Below are 16,558 nucleotides of genomic sequence, written 5' to 3'. Positions count from 1 at the left end.
AGAAAGAGTTACTCACTTTCCCAAGCTCCATTTGACTTTTAAATAAAATAAGGTTATAAGTATTAAATGCCATTATGTGTATATATATATGTAAAGTGGTTAATATCATGCCTAATTTCTCAGAAAATGTGGTTATTGTCAAATAATAATAGGATAATGGTCATTATTAGTAGTAGTAGTATTATAGTCAACCTCGGTATATCATTTACTATACCCTAGCACTGTTCAGAGCTTTACACATGTTAACTCATTTACTCTTCACAACGTATCAGGTCAATATGATAATTATCTCCATTCAACAGATGAAAAAACTGAGACCCCGAGTTGCTAAGTAACTTATCCGTGCTCTTAACCACTATGAAATATCGCCTGTCTGCCGAATCTGTTTGCCACTGTCACCTATAATAAGGATGGGGTTGCTATCCTCTGGGAAATGTTAACTAAAAACATTGAACATTGTGTGACATGTGCTGGATAAGTGTGCTGACAGAAGCTGTGGTCAGTGAACAGGTCATACCAGGGGCCGGGCTGGGTAGATAAGCTTGCAACAGGAATGGGGATAATATTCATAAAAAGAAGGTTAGGGAAAAGGGGACCCTGGGTATTCCATTTAGGGAATCTCTCAAACAAAGACGGCAAAGAAGGAATATGAAAAAAAGTGTCGAGGGGCCAACCACTATAGGAATAAGGATTTTTATATCTAGGAATTGTGAGAGGTAGGTTTGGAAAAGTCACTGAGGAAAAGATTGTGAATGGTGTGAGGGTACAAATGTGAATATGATATTGTAGAAAATGAAGAACTGTTGAAAGGAGTAATAGCAAGCAGGTAGCATTTAAGGGGAATTAATCTGATAGTTTTTAAATGACTTTTGGGTTGATCTACAGAGAGAGACTAATGCCTGGAAATCATGAAAATGGTGAGTTAGCAATCTAAATCTGGTGGTAGAAACAGGTATTTAAAAGAACTATGGATGCTTCAGAAGGAAGTATCTATAGTTTATAAGGAGCTATTGGAATTTGTGTCAAAGGAAAGTGAATTGCTTAAAATGGCTTCTGGGTTTAAACTAAGTGGAAGAATATGGTAATATTGAAAGGAATAGGATTCTCCATCTCTGCTGTGAAAAACTGATTGATGCCACAAAGTTATGTTTAAGTTTAAAGAAGAAAGTACTAATGGTAATAGTAAGAATGGTGTAAGGAGGAGTTTTGCATATTTATCACTGGAGTTTCTGAAAATTCTTCTTTTCTGTTACTTCTTTCTCTGTCTCCTTCCCTCCCTCCTTTTCAGCTTTCTTGCCCCTTTCCCTCCCTCCCCTGTTTTCCTTCATTTCCGTGGTTCCTTCTCTCCCTTTCTCTTTTGCTCACTATTTTTAAATGTATTAATTAAAAAATAAATATTCATTAAGCATCTATTCTGCAAAATTTTCTGTTTTCTTCCTGGGTCATTAGCAGTCTTATGAGTTAGCTTAACACTGGGATTAGATATTTGAGTTTCAGACCATGATGTCACCTTGTTCAATCTGACAAACTACCATTTTATTTACACGGATGATGAAAGTATCAACTTCATTATTAAGACAAATTTGAAATAAGTGTATGAATTATTTAGTGCCACAAATAAGCCTGCATAATTAAAACAGTCTATGACCTAAAGTTTATTACAATTATATATAAAAAGAGTAAAGCATGTGTGCATGGTTGTCTATATGTATGGGTGTGTTTGGTGGGTGTTCAGGGACCCAAAGCTAATTATTATATGACAAGTCAATTCTTCCTAACAGCTGGGACTCGGGCTTGATAGCATTTGGAACTTATTTCTGCCTTTTGGGGTAAGTTTATCAATTTGAACTCACATTTTCTTGTTAAACCTGTTTTTTCCCCCCACGTAATTCCTCATGAATGTATGAACCATTATTGATGTTCTTTAATTCCATTTTGTGGGGCTGGTTAATGTTTCTTTTCTATGCTCCTTGAGATTTAATCACTAACATTATGAATACCATATGTTTCTCCTCATCTTTCTCCCGGGTACAATTTTTAGCGTCTGTGCTAGTGCGTACAAACTTTCCTCATTGTTGCCAACCACATTACTGATATTAAAATTGTGCGTGGTTGGTGTTTCAGTGAATTGAATTAGCTTCTCAGCTGAATGGTTACTTATCCATTTGCTTCACGAAGGAAAGCTAAAGGACTTAGGTGACCGCAGACTGAAGGTGAATTTAAGGGCATGATTTAAGCCTTGCAATATTACAGAAAATATGCTGTTTCAAAATGTGGCTGCATTTTCTTTTGCATGTGATAAATGTTGATTTTGTTGTTGTTTTTCCCTCGGTGGTTCACTCTCTGTCATGCCAAAGCATTTAGGCTAATCTGTGTCCATCCTAACTGGAAATGGTCCACCCTAACTGGGAATGGAGGCTTTCAACATTAAGTTGATAAAGGTGACAAATAACATTTCCTGGGTTTCCATCCTCAGGGTGACAAAGAAGCCAGAGAAGATGCTCATGGCATTAGGATTGGTGTGGAAATAGCACAAGAACAATAGACTCTGAATAAAGTCAGCAGAGGAGTATTTCAATGATCATCTGAATAAATGAAAAAATAAATGAAGATCAGATGGGATGAAGAAGTATCTCAGGATTCCCATATGGAGATATTACCTCAAGAATTAAGTGATCCCAGCAACATCTCAGAATTGAGGAAAAAACCCCAGGTTGAGTGAGTGAAAGTCTTCAACTCAGTACTATGGGCATTCAAAATAGAAATTAACTTGAATCATTGGGGAAAATACATTATTTCTTTTACACACTTGAATTTGTGTTGACATTCATACCTACAAATGTCAAAAGAAAAAAATCAATAGGCCTTTAAGGACTGTGTATTTCTTGCTCTATTTTAACTGTGCTTCCACTTTGACACGTCGAGTTGAAAAGACACTACTAACCTGATGTTATTTGACAGTATCTGTAGCTTTTATTAGATGACCAAACTTCCTTTCAGTTAGGTAATGAATATTTCTTAAAGTATTTCAACCTCACTTGAAATGAAAATTATTTAAGTAGTAATGTCTTCTACAAGAATTGTGTTCTCTAGTTTTGTCAGACTGACTTATTGTTTAATTCTGCTTTCACTTCATAATTGCTTTGTGATCTTATTAATCTACCTCTTCCAGCCTGTTTCCACCTCTCTTAATATGAGACTAAATATAACACTTCACAGCTGTTTTTTAAGGACTGTAAAACTAATGATAATGGTAGTAGTGATGTTAAAAATAGCACTGAAGCTATAATAGTAGAAATAGAAGCAATAGTATCAAAAAGGAAAAAAAATACACCTACAATTTCTAAGCAAGCGTTGTGCGAAGCATTTTCTCCATGAATTGTGTTAGGCGTTTTCTAGGAATTAACGCATTTAATATTCATAGCAACTAGGAGGTAGGCAATATTTTACCCCGCCATGTAAATGAGAAAATTTAGGTTCAAAAGATTAAGCCACTTCCTCCTGCTATCCAAATGATGCATGTTGGCTCAAATTCACAGTTAGAACTTGGTTTCCCAGTTAGCATACATGATGTAAAGGGAAGAAGAAATAAGTCAGGCAACAAACATTAGCTCTTTCTTTGACCTTAACGGTAGTCCTCAAACTTTGGGACATTACAAATGTTGAAAGGTCTACTTAAAGATGGGTTGCTGGTTCCTCCCCAGAGTTTCTGATTAAATAGGACTGGAGAGAGGCCCAAGAATTTGCATTTCTAACAAATTTTCAGGAGTCAATGGTGCCGCTCTTGCAGGGATCACGCTTGGAGAACAATTGTTCTAGACCCTCTATGTGAAGAAACCCGTGAAGGTTATAATGTGGCCTTATTGAATGAAGTATAGGTGCAACTTACACATGGGTGAGGGCAGACTATCATCTATTTTGAGAATATCGTTGACAGAACATTTCCTGATGTCTGAAATTTCATCGTTAGAAGATCATTACTTTTCACTATTATATTTTCTCTTCTGAAGTGGAATTAACATTTTAAAAGGTATATTGTGTATTCATCTAGCTATGACCACTTTAGTGAACACAAGTGTAATACAAAGATGAATGATATATGGCCCCTGGTTTTTAGGGGCTTAAAATCTAGGGAATGAAACTAAACCTATAAGGAAATAATGCAAAAAAACTTACAGATCTTATGCAAAAAGACAAGAAGTGTATTTATGGCATAAAAGCAGAGAATAACAATTCTACTTGAGTTGGACTATGCAGTGGAAAGTTGAAAAGTGGAATAATTGGATAGAGGAGTTGATCTTTTAGCTAAATGCTTAAATTCCAAGAATTTACACTAATCAGTTGGAGCATAGGAATTAGGTTGGTAAAACATGGTATGGAGGGAGCATGCGCCAGTAGAGGACTGAACAGCTAGGCAGGTACCAGATTAAGTAAAGTTTTATATATCCAGCTGAAGAATTTGGACTTCATACTGAACACAATAGTGAATTTCCAAATGTTTTTTGAGCAGGTGTGATTTATAAACAGTAGTCTGATGGCAGTTTGTAGGTTTTACTAAGCAGGAAGCAGATCAAGTTTAGTAAAATTAATTTTATTAATAAAATAATATAAAATTATTATTATTTTATTAATAAAATAATCCTGAGAAATGATGAATTCCTCAAATAAAGAAATGATAATGTGAATATATAGAGGAAATAAATTTGACAGATAGTTAACAAGTGAGATTAACAGGACATTTTTGTTGTTTTTAATTGCAACGACTAGTGTAGTTAGAGCATAAATAAAAGATGAATCAGGTTCTGGCTACAAAATTATACTCAAACTTTTTTTTTTTTTAATTGGAATCATCTGGGAACAACTTTTAAGACTCTTGGTACAGAGTTCACACCCCTTACAATTAATTCAGAATCTTTGGTAGCAGCTGTAATCCCCAGGTGAGCCCAACATCCAGCCCAGTTTGGGTACCCACCATTATTATAGATAAGACTGTCATTTCCTAGCTAGGGAACAGAAATGTAATATGGATAAGACTATGCCAAAAAAAGAATGTAGAGAGAAAAATAATTTGAAAATATAAGAAAATAAATGAGATAATAAAATGTATGACCTGAAGGCGATGAGATATTTTAGGATGAAGGGTATAGATGGAGATACTAAACTTCAAATCTAAAGAACAAAACAAAACAAAACTATAATTTCCGAAACTAAAGGAAAGGAGATAATGAATGATTTAGATAAGTAAAATAAATAAAACTTGGGATGATTGGCAGTTAGGTGCTGGTAGAAATGAGGGATTTCTAAGTGGGAGACGTCATTTAAAAAGGAGAGAAAAGATCACCAAAGGAAAGTGTCTATTTGCTATTGTTTGCTTAGACCATGAATTATTTTCTTACTTCTGGAAACATCCTTGTCTTTTTCAGAACTACGTCAAAATAGTATAGCTCATAAGAGAGTGCTGTTTGTTTTTTTTAAATTTTGTCAGCGCATATTTAATATGACAAGAAATGTAGGTCACATGGCATTACACATGAACAAACAGGTCACATGTTCACAAGAAACTTAGTTAAGTAACTGCAAAAATTTATCTGCAGTTACCTTACAACATTTGAGCATAAGCAAAATTAATTAATTCTACTTTTTCAAATCATTGCTTGTTTAGTCTTTCACAAAGAAATGCTTTACTTCTTTTTCTACTTGAGTGGATATTTTAAAAGGCTAGTCTGAAAAGAATAGCCTTCAGGGTAGAATTCTGTAAAAACAACCCTTACTAATTAAACAGAACTTATTCAACTTATTGGACAGATATAGACTTCTAACCTTTAGACCGTGTGCTATTCAGACACCTGTAGAAAGGACTGAGAATGGATGAAATTTGTAGATTTGGGATTTGTGAACATCCTGCTTTTATTCTTCTAGTCTTTATGTTTTTAATTTTTTAAATTAAAGTACAGTCAGTTACAATGAGTCAATTTCTGGTGTACAGTACAACGTCCCAGTCATGCATATGCATACATATATTCATTTTCTGTATTGTTTTGCATTAAAGGTTATTACAAGATATTGAATATAGTTCCCTGTACTATACAGAAGAAACTTTTTTTAAATCTATTTTTATATATAGTGGCTAACATTTGCAAATCTCAAACTCCCAAATTTATCCCTTCCCAGCCGGTAACCATAAGATTGTTTACTATGTCTGTAAGTCAGTTTCTGTTCTGTAGATGAGTTCATGCGTTCTTTTTTTTCTTTTTTTTTAGATTCCACATATAAGTGATATCATATGGTGTTTTTCTTTCTCTTTCTGGCTTACTTCACTTAGAATGACACAAGTAATTCTCCAGTGAAGACATACAAATGACCAATAAGCGCATGAAAAGTATTCAGTATCAGTAATTATCAAAGAAATGCAAATCAAAACTACAATGAGTTATCACCTCACTCCAGTCAGAATGGCCATCATTCAAAAGTCCATGAGTGATAAATTCTGGAGAGGATGTGGAGAAAAGAGAATACTCTTACACTGCTGGTGGCAATGTACTTTAGTGCAGCCATTATGGAAAATAGTATAGAAATTCCTCAAAAAACTAAAAATAGACTTACCATATGATCTAGCAATCTGACTTCTGGGTATATATACAGAGGGAACTCAAATGCAAAAAGATACATGCACCTCAGTGTTCAGAGCAGCACTGTATACAATAGCCAAAACATGAAAACAGCCTAAACGTCCATTGACAGATGACTGGATAAATAAGTTGTGGTATATTTAAACAATGGAATACTACGCAGCCATTAAAAAGAAATAAAATAGTGCCATTTGCAGCAACATGGATGGACCTAGAGACCGTCATTCTTTTTACCTTTAAGTGACAATTATTTTTCTTTGATTTTATCAATTCAGTTTATCAAGTAATATTAGATGGTAAATGACATTGTTTTACTTAGTGTTCATTTAAAATCTGATGCATATATCTGGATCACTATCTTTGGTACCCCTATCAGAATTGTTTATAAGGGGATTCATGTTTGGTTGTGATAAAATTTGAGATTTCCTGACCAATTAAACAGTAGTGTTTACTATTATTCAAGTACTTGGATAAAAAAACTATTTGAAGACTTTCTTTGTATATGAGCAGATATTCTGGGTGTCTGGTCTTGTGAGCTACCTCTAATTAAATTAATTAGAGCACAAATTAAAAATTCATTTTCTACAGGAAACTGGTAAGTGACACAAATAAATATTGAGAGTTAGTACAAGATACTTGGTGCAGAGGAGTGTGTGAATGTCTGTGGAATGGGCATGCAAGGACTGTGTCATGTTTTAAGAAGCTACAAATGTACCTGTTCATGTAAAAAATAATAATAAAAATATTGTCCAGGTCCAAAGTATATGATATCCATGTGTTTCTTTCTGCTTATGGGTTCTATTTTGTGATCACTGCCTTTAAACATTATTGTTTGAGTTTCTTTTTTTTTAATAAAAGAAAATGTATTCAAAAAGAATGAGGTAGAAACATAAAGTAACAAATTGGAATAAATTGAGATGGTTCTGGTTGAAGCTGTGAAGCTGTGACGGAAAGTCAGTGCTCATAACTCCAATACGGATTGATAATCACTATATGAGAGTGTATCAAGTTATTTTCTGAGAAATCAAGTGGATAAACTTTTGCACTGGATGGCAAGTGCATTTTTTTTCTTTTCCCTTAACTAAGGATGGTAAAAGCATCACATTTAGAACTATTCTTTCTAATATAGTAACCACTAACCACATGTGGTTATTAGGCACTTGAAAGGTGGCTAGTTCAAAATGCAGTCTGGGAGGGTATAGCTCAGGGGTAGAGCATTTGACTGCAAAATACAATCTGCACACCATATTTTATAGACATAGTAAAAAGAAAGGATGAAATACATTAGTAGTAATTTTAGTATTGATTCCACATTGAAAAAATATTTTGGATATGGTAGATTAACTAAAATATATCATTTATATTAACTTCACCTTTTTTAACCTTTTTAATGTAGCTGCTAGAAACTTAAAATTGAATATGTGTCTGCCATTTTGTTTTATTGGACGATGCTGGTTCTCAGGTAGCTTTAAAGAGTATCAAAAGGTAACATTGCAAAGAGCATGGTGGCAATTGGTTGTTTTCAAATTCTCAATATTTAAAAGACTGAACCAAAAGTTTTTTAAAGAAGAAAATGCTTCAGAGCTATTTTTACTATTGAATCCTTTCAATTTTTTTTTATAAATTACCATTACAAAAGATGTATTTTTCTTTCCTCTCTGCTTCTCTTAAGTAGCTTTGTTGTTTTTAATTAAATGTTGTCTTTCCACATGTATTTTATTTCACATTTTTTTCTTTATCTAATTTTATCCTCGTAATCACCCTGCGCTAGGACAGAAATTATCTCCATTTTATCGGTATCTTTCCTTGACTCATCTGCCCCTATTTAGGAAACAGAGCAGCTTAGAACAACAGTTCTTCATTGAAAAACTCCTAGTTTAGTCATTCATTCAGTGCTCAGAGTCAAGAAATCTCTTTATCTTATTTTCATAAAATTGAGACAGTTTTGAAAAATTGGCTGTCCTCTGTATCATTCTTTAGCAGCTCCACTTACTTCTTGTGCATCTACATGAATTCACTTTTTAAATTATCTTTTCACTTTGGAAATTACACCTCTGGCCCATGGGAGACAATGCCATTGCAAAACTACTTTTTAGAAACATGAAGGACAAGAATTTCAGCCCATGGTAGGCTAAGGAGGGAGACAGTATTATGAAGTCTGAAATTTTTCTTTCCTCAAATAAGGCCTCATGCAGCAAATAAGTTGGCTACGGCTCTGAACTGAGGTCTACTTCATGAAAATAATACAGAAGTTGAGGCTGTGCACAGTCACCAACTAAACCATCTGAATTGTCCCCACAATTGCTTGCTGGTAGTAAGATATCAGTGGTGTGACCTCAAGTGCTAGATGATGTTCCTTGAACTATGCAGAGAAATGGAAGTTCTAGACGGACTCTTAATAGAACAAATAAGTCACTCATTTTGGGATCTCAATGTTGCAGAATATAGGAAAATTACTTTAGAATTTAACCTTGTGTTTCTTCATTTATATTTAAACTTTATGGATATGTCTTCATATCACAATTACTTTGAAGGCCTCTATATAATTTTTTAATGATGCCATGATAAATTACCACAAACTCGGTGGCTTACAACAGCACACATTTATTATTCCACATTTCTGTAGAAGTCTGACCTGGGCCTCACTGTGCTAAGATTAAGGTGTCAACACCTACTGCATTTTGTTCTGGAGGCTCTGGGGAGAATCTGTTTCCTCATCTTTTCCAGCTTCTAGAGGCCATCCATGTTCCTTAGTGCCTGGCCAACTTCCTTCATTTTCAAAGCCAACGCCTTTGTGTTTGTCTCACCATTCTCCCTTAGTCATGTCTCTTTCTGACCACACATGAGAAAGCTGCTGCCATTTTTAAGGATTCATGTAACTAAACTGGGCTCAGGCTAATCTAAACATCTCAAGAAACTTAACCACATTTGCAACATCCCTTTTCCCATAGAGAGGAAACAATACCAAATTCTGGTGATTAGAAGGTAAACATCTTTTTTTGGAGGGGTGCATTTCTCTGCAGACTGCAACCTCTATTGCTCTGAGTATTTTTACAGGACATATATCTATTAAAAGGAATAATTATTTGCTTTTAATTTCATAAAAGAATCCTGCCAAAAAATACATTGCAAAGGTATAAAAAATTCCTGCCCATAAATCAATCAAAAAGCTTTTTAAAAGCATTTTATTTCATTACGACATCCTTAGGTCATCTAATCCTCTATCTAAACCAAGGCTTAGATTTAGACATTATTATGGATACATTAAGGAAAGCGAAGAAGTAAGATTTACCTTGCCTTTATATTTTTCCTCTTTTAACCATGGCAAATTTTACAGATATGACATTTTCACTTTGCTTTCACTGAAAAAGAAAGTTTAAAAAATATTTCAAAGGATAAATCCTACTTATGATTCAAAATCCTATGATGATTCAGGATAATATGCATCTACTTATCCTGTTGAGGTGATCATTTTCAGGACAGGGTAAATATTAAGCCGTCATCAATCAAAATTTATTTACTGTATTAATCAGAGTTCTCCAGAGAAACAGAACCATTAAGAGAGATATTTCTATCTACTTCTCTCTCTCTCTCTATTGTCTATAAATTGGCCTAAAGAAAGATTTATTTTAAGCAATTGGATCAAGCAATTGTGGGAGGGCTGTTATGTTTGAAATTTGCAGTATTAGCTAGCAGACTGGAAATTCATGTAACAGTTAATACTGCAGTCTTGCATGCAAAAATTGATGGATGTACCAGCAGTCTGGAAACTCAGGCAAGGTTTGTATGCTGCAGTAGTGTTGGAAGAATTGATTCTTCTTCAGGAAAATTCAATCTTTTCTGCTAAGCTCTTCAACTAATTAAATAAGGCCCACCTACATTATAGAGGGTAATCTGCTTTACTAAGTCAACTGAGTGTAAATGTTAACAGCATCCACAGCTACCTTTATAACAAAATCTAGACTAGTGTATGATTGAAGAACTGAGTACTATAGCTTATCCAAACTGACAGGCAAAGTAAACCATTCCATTTCTGGAAATTACTATGGAGTAAAAGCTTCCTCTGAAGGACTCATTATTTTTGTAAAGACATCTTCAAATTAAATCTATTGATTCAATGATTATCTATCTATACAGTGCTTACTACATAGAAATTTACTATATTACATATATATATAAATATAAAATATATTTAAAGTACTGGCCATATTAAAAATGAATGAGACTGACCCTTAGCTAAAAAATAGTTGTTTAATGAAAAAGATAAATATATGTACAAGTCACTGTACAACAGCCTTTGTGCTAAAAGAAGTATGCACTCGGCAGCAAGTTTGCAGAGTGAAAGGAGTGTCCATTGACGCAGGCCTAGGGAGTCATGCTTGAAAGAACTGAAGAAACTGGCTAGGTGACAAAGTAGGAAAAGGGCATTACAGGTACATCATAGACCAAATGACATTAGATTTCACTGTCTTTTTGGAGAACAGAACATTTTAGTGCATCCGGAATGCAAGGCAGGATGTTAGGAAGGGAATTAGATTCCTACTGTGAACAGCCTTGAATGTCAGACCATATTTGTCTTGCAGGAACCAGAAGGCCATTAAACTAGTGGCTGCTAATTAGGAGTGTGCATCGGATTTCCCTTTGCAGTCCTTAAAAAGGCTACTTTCATTTGAGGAGCCATCCCAATTCTTACTTGCTCCCTCGCCGAAGTGTCTAAAGATAGAGAATATGGAGATATATATTCAGTTGGCCCAAATACGAAGGGGTTGAGAATCAGTTTTAATCATTCTTGAAGCTTTTTAATAACTTTCACTGATGATTCTGATTGATGATACTGATTTAGAACCATAGCATTTAAGGACTGTAAGTCAGGGGAGAATAGCGCTTTTTCTCCAGCCTACTTTGATGCTCATTTTAATGGATCCAGGGCACAAAATATAAAAATGAAATAATTTTCTTGTTAAATATTTCTCCTTGAACTATTAAATAACTTCTAAATATAGCAGTTTAAAAAAAAATCGTGGCTGGTTTCATACGGTTCCAATGTATTGTGGTATTTATTCTATGGAAGCTACAGACACATACTCATGTATGAGTGTATTAATTGCTATGTTGTGTAACAAATTATCACAAATTTAGTGTTTTAAAACAACATTTAGTATCTCACAGTTTCTATAAATCAGAAATATGTAAATCAGAAATTGATAAATAAGAGTTTCTGTCTCATCAAGCCACAATCCACGTGCCAGCCATGGATGTATTTTCATCGGAGTCTCTACCAGGACAAGAACCACTTCCAGACTCAGATCGTTGGCAGAATTTATCTCCTTGCGTCTGTAGGACTGACCTTCCTGTTTTCTAGCTGGCTGCCACCCAGGGACTGCTCTCAGTTCTTGGGTGCTGTCTGTAGTTTCTTGTCACATGACCCTCTCCAGAGACCCTCTCAAAAATGGCTATTCACTTTCAAATCCAGCATGGATCTTTCTTTTCAGCCTGCTAAAAACATGGGGAAGATATACCACTATCTCTGCCATATTATGTGTGTAACCTAAGCCCAGGAGTAATATTCCTTCACCTCTGTCACATTTATTAGAAGCAAGTCACAGATCCCATTGCACCCAAAGAGAAGGGAATATACAAAGGTGTGAACATCAGGAGGTGGAAATTATTGAAGGTCCCCCCAGGGTGGTCTGCCACAATGAGATATACCAATAGGTCATATCTAAATCTTTTGAAAGTCTCCACTCTTGGAACATTCCAGATCAACAAGTACAGTTTATTTCCGGAATGCACTAAAAGCTATGTTTTTAAAAAATGCCCCAAACACTACATTCATCAAATTGCTAGGAAAAGAATGAAAATGAAACTTTCTATTAGAAAAAACTCAACAAGAATCAATAATCAAAGGGGGTTTGAACCACAGATAAACATTGTTCTTCCTGAGTCATATTTAAGCTATTTTAGATAAGTCAGCCTTCTTAATATATCTGTTGAATAGCTTGACTTTCAACGTGGCATTGAAAGCTGCATTGGCCTTCAGGCTATGCAACTATGTAAAATAGCCTAGGTAAATAAATTTTAAAAATATACACACACATATATACATGTGTGTGCATATATATATTTTTTTTCAATGCTTGAAAGCACCAAGATGGAGACTTTATTTGTAGGTAAATAGGCATTTTCTATGTTGAACTGTTGACTACACAGATTTGCATTAAACATAAGAAAATTCAAAGCGGGGTATATGATAATCCCACACATTGTGTTTTTGTACAGTAAATTGAATGGATCAATCTCAAATTCTCTGTGGGATGGCAACTATTTCCATCTCTCCAAGTCTCTCCAGGGATGACTGAATTTTGGTAGAATGATCACATTCACAGGCACCCTGACAGCAAACAGTTCATGTGCTATAGCACCTAAAACTGTGTCACTTCACAATGAGAAAAGCACAGCAGAAGATGATAAATGTCTTCCAGTCTTCAGGATGGATAGTAGTTATGACTAGAATTAGGTGATTCTGGGACTTATAGGGGTTTTGCATCAGTGGAAATACTGTGTCACTAAAGTTAATTTTCACTGGAGGGTCAATATCTGCAAAACTGTAACCAGCAAGCTAGAGCTGTTCATGCTTCTCCTGGAAGCACAGCTTCCATGTTGAATCTGCAATTATAGTGTTGTGGGTAAGGATTCCACCTCTTGTCCACCATCCAATTGTGTAAAGCCTAATTTGGGACAGAATTCTAATCTTTATACGAAGCATTAAAGCAAATTATTTCTCTGTTATAATTTGCATTCAATGGCCCTTTCATGTTTCACTTAGAGAATCCTATTTATGAAAAATAATAGAGAAAAATGTGCATCATTTTTTTCAGGAAAAAACTTTGTTTCTTTGTATCCTGATGTTATTTATGTCTCCTTTCAGGTCCTAACTACAGAAAATAAATATTCCTAACTTATCTATGTCATTTTATCTCCACCAGCTTCTCCCACCCTGCCTTTCCCACTCTTCCGTGCCCCTATCTTCATATATAACTAAGATAACCATGTAATATGAATATGCTTTAAAATGTTTAAAATAGAGTATGTATCTGAATTGAATGGAATAGTCCCAAAACTTGTTTTTGAATTTCTACTGCAGTCTTTTAGTGTTGTATGCAGGAGAATTCATGTTATCCATTCACAAGCAAGTGTTTAAGTGAAAAGTATTGTGCCTGGCTCCTGATTACCTATTAAGCTTGAAATATTTTCCTTTAATAGGAAGGTTAGAGCACACACATCTTCTGATGATATGTATATAGGATAGATTTAAATAACTGATTAATGAAACATACAAGCAAGTTGCTTTATAGATCATTTTTTTTCCATTGTGCAGAAAGTGCCTGACCTAGTGCTTGGAAATTGACTTTTCATCATTTACAGCATGATTTCACATTATAGTAAGAGTTGACATGAACTCTATTTACAATATTCTCCCAGTTTCATAATGACCATAATAAAGAATATAACCCATTGCTTCCTTCATTCTGTTATTTACTAATGTATATAACATGAGTAGAATATTACTATGTGCCAACCATAGTGCAGAGTATGAATCAGACATGTACCCCGAATGCAGGTGCCATTATGTCACTCTGGTTGTTAATCTTGATGCCTGCTCACCATATGCTTTTGCATTGGAAGCTGCCTATTCCTGCCTCATCCCCACCTTGCATCCTTCCAGCTCCATCTGCCTCACTGGCCAAGCTTCATGCTCTATGATTTAGAATAGCTGAAGTAGGAAGTCCTAGATAGGACATAGTAAAAGAGAGGCCAGAGGCAAAATCTGAAATCTCAGGTTAGAGGTGCATGTATATCCCATTTTATGAAGTTTAGAGTTGATATTGAAGGTGATTAAAAGTTACAAAAGACAATGCAGGACATAGCATGTCTGGATTTACATTTTAGAAAGAAAATTTCGAGGAGAAAAAGATTAAAAGCTGAGAGGTCAATGTATATGTAGCTGGTAATATTAACTCAGATAATACCCAACTCTGGTATGGAGAGCAGACACAAAAAATATTAAGACCTTATAATCAGCTGAATCTGATTACTGATTAGATATGAAGAATTATTTTTGAAGATTGGAGAAAGTAAATTATAAATTTAAAATTATGGAAAACAGGAAATTGAAAGAAATAAGTTTCCTTTGAGTACCAGGCACTTTACTAGGTTACTAATATGTTTAAACTCATATAAGCCTCTAAGAACCATGATGTTTTCTTTGATTAATTCAGAATTACTTCAGTGAAATACACATATTTTTCTATACATACATATATTAAGCATGAAGTGTGAAATCTGTTAAAATCAATGTGTTTAGAGAAGAGAGAAACAAATCACAAGTAAAACACAGCATTCATTCAATTCAACACTGACAAATATTTGTATCTCTTTGGCATAACAGAGAATAAAACTTTTTTGCATTTGGGAATTTTTTTTTTTAACGCATTGGCCACGAAAACATGAAGTAGCGTGTCTTTGCTGTTTTATATTTACCTGCCATGCATAAGCCTAGATTTTACTAACAATACAAATTTGCACTGTTAAAACGCCTGCAGAAACATTGTTCATGTTGAATTATAACCAGATACTCATGCTTACAGTGCCTGGCTATCAATAAAACAATTCAAAGTTTATAGCACAGTAGTGCATGGTACCCAGTGTTGCTATTGTGACATATTATGCTACCTTGTGCTATATCACACGGAAATTCAGACAGTAACGTATGTGATGACTATTCCTTATCTAGAAAAGGTAGTATCCTCTTTTCCGGCAAAAGATGTAATATGCATATTTCAGACTACAAAATAGATCTATTTCCACAGTAGTAATTTCAATTATTTATTGAGATTCTTCATAATATACTAGTAAACATATTTTAAATTAACTTGTGAAAATAAGGAAATACATAAATAAAATAAGCAAAGAGCTGCAAGTTGATGAGATTCTGAAACATGTGTACCTGTTATTTTAATAAAGCACTGACTGTACAGTAGGGTTACAGTTCTTTTTCATCTGTGTTCCTCTGGCTTGGGGGGAAGGGATATATAATAGTGTAAATGTGGAAAGCCATTTTGCTTTTTCTTTGCAAAACTTAAAAAAAATACATTCTTTAGAGATAAATCATTAGGCAAAGGAAATGGAATAGTGAGTTGTGAGAACTAAAAATAATTTTTGAAAGAAATCAGTATTATCATTCCTGTATGTTAGGGTTGAAGATGGACACATAGCATCATCTCCATCCACCAGACACACACACACACACACAGACACACACACACACAACTTTATATCTTAAAAATATTACAATGTTGTAGAAAATAAAACCTCTACTTAAGAAAAGATAGTTTAGATATAGTCCTCCTATAAATAGGTATATCCCCAGTAACTGTTTTTTTAAAATAAATTCTCTGGAGGGTGACAGCAGTGGGTGGGAAGGTAAAATGAGAAGGTGAAACACTGAACTATCAACTCATGATTACCTGAGAGCAGATTTGATCTTATTTATTTTACCTTTTGATCGTCAAGGATTCCCTGTGAACGAGGAGTTTCACGGCTAAATAAGATTGAGAAACACTGAAATATGTTATTTGTGGAATACAACATCAACATTGTAAAAACTGGGGGAAAAAAGAGAATGTAGGATCTATACAAAGGATAAAATGAATCTAAATACCAGTGTTGTGCCTTCATTTGGTAGAAATCAATAGCCTTCAGTAAAGATTCTCATATATAGTTCAAATGATACACTAAGTTTTAATGAGGAAGTACAGTTTTCAGGAGAGTTCTAGGAAATTTAAATCCATTATATCTGATTCATTAATACATTTAGTTTTAAAAAATCTTCCATCTCTATATTAATACTTTCATTTTAAGAATAATAT

Source organism: Camelus ferus, chromosome 1 (genome assembly GCF_009834535.1).
Source record: "Camelus ferus isolate YT-003-E chromosome 1, BCGSAC_Cfer_1.0, whole genome shotgun sequence".
Classification (NCBI taxonomy): domain Eukaryota; kingdom Metazoa; phylum Chordata; class Mammalia; order Artiodactyla; family Camelidae; genus Camelus; species Camelus ferus.
This window is presented reverse-complemented; position numbering follows the sequence as displayed.